This window comes from Crocodylus porosus, unplaced genomic scaffold, assembly GCF_001723895.1.
Source record: "Crocodylus porosus isolate Cpor-Errol unplaced genomic scaffold, CroPor_comp1, whole genome shotgun sequence".
Classification (NCBI taxonomy): domain Eukaryota; kingdom Metazoa; phylum Chordata; order Crocodylia; family Crocodylidae; genus Crocodylus; species Crocodylus porosus.
Window position 1 is genome coordinate 20,197,625 of NW_017728911.1, and position 4,680 is coordinate 20,202,304.

A 4,680-nucleotide genomic window follows, 5' to 3' on the forward strand; every position below is an offset into this window, starting at 1 on the left:
GGATTGTGCAAAATTAGGGATGTGGGGGGCAGACAATTTAGCAATGATAATAATGGTATACTGTTAAAAGCTTTATAAAAAATCACGTCAAAACATAAAAAGTATATATCCATAAATTATACCCGTTTTAAATCATTGTTCATTCAGCTTAGCTGGTCCAGCCCAGGCAGGACCCTGCTGCCATGGGGCTGGAGCCTCAAATACTCTCCCTCTCTCTCTCCCTGCCCCCCTTCCCATGGGCTTAAGTAGTCTGTTATCTCCCTCCAGCCCACTTCTGACACCTGTGAACCAGCAGCTAATTGCTTAATCCAGGTGTCATCAGCAAGGACCCAGGTTTTCTGTTTCCCATGGAAAAACCGAGTAAGCTTCAGATTTTACCTTTTACCGGAGGCAAACACAGATTTCTCATTTTACTGGAGAAGCCTGCAAATTTTACAGTTTTGCGATGAGCTCCCTGCAGGCTGGCACAGTTCCAGCCTGCAGGGGCCTGTGAGGGAGCAGGGCCTGTGAGGGAGCAGGAGAAAGGAGGTCATGCACATGGCCCCAGACAGCCTGGAGAGCAGCTTCTGCAGGTAAGTAGGTTGGAGGGAGGTATTGAGCTCCCGTGGGGGTCAGGGCTGGGACTGCTGCCCAGCCAGGCGGTGCTTCTCCATACAGCCCTGCTGTTTCCTGCTGTGTTGGGTTACGTGCGCTGGGTTGCGGAGGCCCCAGGATAGGGCAGTAGGGTGGGAGCCTGAGCTCGCAGCCTTTGCCTGCCCCATGCACAGATTGTGGGGCATGGGTCCCTCCTGCCCCCTGGGGAGCCCGCACAGTGCCACAGAGTTGCTGCACCCAGCCGGGCACACAGCCCACCCCGTTCTTACATCTGGAGGTCATGGGTCCCCCCTGTCCCCTAGAGAGTGCATGCAGCAGCAGGGAGCCGGTCTCCCCTGCCCAAGCTCACAGCAGGGGGCTCCACTCTACTGCAGCAGCCACCACCTCCTGCATGGCTGTGGACCCAGAGCCAGGATCCTGTAGCCCTAGCAGCCAGGGACCCCCCTCCAGCAGAGCTGGGGGGGCAGTGGGGAGAATGTGAGGGGCACCAGCAGGACCAGGGGGCTGTGTGGGGGGGTACGCTTTTATTTTAATCATAGATTTGGGGGGGGGGGTTAACAGAGAATATGACATTTTTTAGCACAGAATTTGTGATTTTTTTTATCAGGGAAAACCAGGATCCCTGGTCATCAGGCCACCCACTGTTTTCCCATTTAACCTCTCCACACTGTCCATCTGCCTCTCTTTTTCCACTGTCCAGTAACAGGGGTAAGGGTTCCTTGTTACAGTCACTTTTCTGTTAATTTTGATTATTGCTACTGGAAATATTTTTCCGTCAGTCTGAGACCGTGCGGTGGAATCACCGTCTATCAATGTTTATTGATGAAAAGCCAAATCCTCATATGCCTATGTATTTGTGCAATTTCAAGTTGCAAACTTGGATTCTGTCAGTGTCTAAAGGGGTAGCTGTACTGAAAAAGATGTTTCACCTCAGCTGGTCCCCCAACCCCACTCCCTGCCTAACACATCCCACCATGACAAAGCACCTTGGAGAAATGGAAAGTAGTGGAACATACTGTTTGCAATGTCTAGGGAAGGCTACAACCTGTGCTGCCATATAACTTGAACCAGCAGACCGTGATTAAGATTTTTATATCTAGCCACTGGCTTAAATGTTTGGACTGGGTTAACAGTAGTTTACTACTATTACTATGGACGTTTTATACTAGCCAGTGTTCTTTTCTGCCATGCACTAAACTAATATTTTGCACGTGACAAATACCAGCAATAGCTTGAAGCACATGCAAGATTCAGCTTTCTGAATACTTTTAAAAAACCAAACCAAACTGTATTTTGATTCTTCAGATATTTTACTGTATTACAATTCAACAGCATAGAGTGCCGACATGCTGATATACTCAATTTGCATTTCCTCCATGGAAATTTAAATTGAACAGACCATTGTTTGTAGCTTACAAACAATATTATACATACCAAAAAAGCTGTGGAGACAATGAGACCATTTCTCTAGAGTGCAACTGGAAGAAGAGAGTTTACAAAAGGTTTTGGGAACATGTTCAGTCCACGATTCTCTTTCTTGAGGATAGAACCCAAGATAAACAACAAAACATGTGGTCACTGGATTGTTTTCCAAGATTAATGCCTATTTTCAAAACTGAAGTGACTTGACCAAGAATCAAGCTTAAAAAGCACGCAAATGTCATGTCTTTTGGGAAACAGGCCCAGTATATATGCTAATTTATTACAAAAATCAATACCATATGTACTCATCATACTCAAGTCTTTACTATATATTTGAAGTCAGTAAATCTGGAAGTTAGCTCTGCTTTCTGAGTCTGTTTATGGTTACTCACTGGAAGCTAGATTCCTACCTTCATTTATCCCCAGAAAAGGTATACCACAGGCACGAAAGGCAGCAAACATTAAAGTTTCTCCCTGCTCCCCTGCCAAAAATGCCTCAAACCGAACTTGAAGGGATAATCCTCAAGACCAAGTAGTTTATTCTCCATGTCCAATCTGTCTAACTTTTCTCTGCTTAGATTGCCAATGGGTAGCCAAATGCTCAGTGGATGTCTACGGAGCTGCACCTATTTATTTCAATAGGATTATGCTGGTTACACTAGCAAGGGCTAGCACAAGGTGGTCTGCTACTTTAATTATAACAAAACCCTTGACCACTTTATCCTAAGCCACAGATTTGCATTTGGACCATTAAGGAGCCAGACTTTATTCAAACAGGCAACAGACTAATTTTTCATTACCTAGTCCATCCCAGTGTATCATTTTCCACCTGGATTAGAATATACAGCAGCTAGCAAATTTGCATAACTGTTGATCAAACAAATAATAGGAACAGATTTGAAGGATATGCAGCACCTTCAAACAGATGGAAGGGAAGTTTTACAGTTTGATTATTTGACACAAAATGGTTACTTGGTGTTTTATAAATTAGGCACCTTAAACATACAGTTTGAGACAGGTTACATGTATACTATGCTTTGGCCACATCTGTACAGCACCATCTCTTGAAAAGACACTTAGCTTTTAATTCATGTTTGGAAGCAAATATTTATGAACTCAAACTTCAGAACAGCATCTTTCAAAGACCTCTTAAATTATGTAAAATACTGTAAGCCAAAAGACAAAAAGGAGCACACTCTTTTTATGACCAATCACATAATTTCTGGCTACTGAACAGTGTGTGAATGTAAGATATCTTTGGTTTTAATAGAAATTGTCCCAACTTCCTTTTCATTCTTGCAAGATTACATAGCTATCTAAGCTATAATAGGTTCATTTAGAATGAACCACAAAAAAATCACTAATTTTTCTACCCTTATAAACCTAGGTATTTACATCTTCATTGGAGGTTCATAGCTTAAAAGTCATTGTACACACGCCACAAGTTTAAATTCATTTTCAGAGAAAAGAAGAGCAAACCTAAAAAAACCCATGATTTATAACAGAACGTATGTGGGCACAATTACAGTGTAAATTTCTCCAAATCTGATGCATAAATCTGTTGTAGACATTCTTCTTTCACATCACCTATACATAGTTTATATAAACTCACCATACTTATGATCATTTTAAGGATATTGACACTTACAACGTTTGAACTGTGTGTCACTGTAAATGTAGTTGTCTAGTTCCTTAGAATGTGCTTCTACTTTTATGGCATAATGGGGCAACATTGTAGCATTTCATACAGTGCAATTCAAAAAACAGCACAATGAGTAAAAATTATTTAAATTTCACATTACCCCCAAAAAGTCCACTTCTATTTGATACTAAAAGTGAAGTGACTTTTGTCACCCAGTTAGTTACAGATACAGAACTTGACAACATTTATAGTGACACACTTGACTAAATACCTATCTTCAATAAATGGTCTTGAATAATATTGTGAATATACTGTCCAACATGTTAGAAATTTGTTAGAACTAGTCAAGTTTCAGTGTAGTTTACATCATGACAATAGGATCATAAGTCAGTGGAACAGGAAGACCTTTTATCATTGTGACAGTTGAAAACTTGCCCGATACAGTTGTCACCATTTCATATGGAAGGAAGTATGACTGATTTTAGTTTAACAAACAGAATTCCCAACTAACTACCACCAGGGACCCTAGGATTTTTACAGTTCGTAAGATTGCTTTTTCAGCACCCACTAGCCAGCATTTCTTAAAGAATGCATGTCCACTACTTCTAGAAAACTCCTATGCCTTTTATGATATTTAGATATAGATATTTTTAAACAAAGAATGCTATCCCTAAACAATGCTGAGGAACATACAAAAATCAAATCTAAAAGTATATGCCCAGTTTAGACACATCAGAGCAAAGTACAGTTTCAGAATATTTTCTAACATAAGCTGTTTTGGAGGCGTTTTGGTTTAGTACAGACACTGTTAATTTTTCAAGGCACCTTCACTTTATATTATTCCTGAATGTTGAAAAAAAGTAGAAGTCCTTATCCAATTCATTTTGTTTTAAAAATGGACAACTTTCAAGCTTAATCACAGTATTAAAGCATTTTAACCTGATCAAGAACATAAAAAAGAACTGCAACAGTGATAGCTGTGAAAGATTAATCTTTAAGTTCATATGAACAAGGCTGAATAG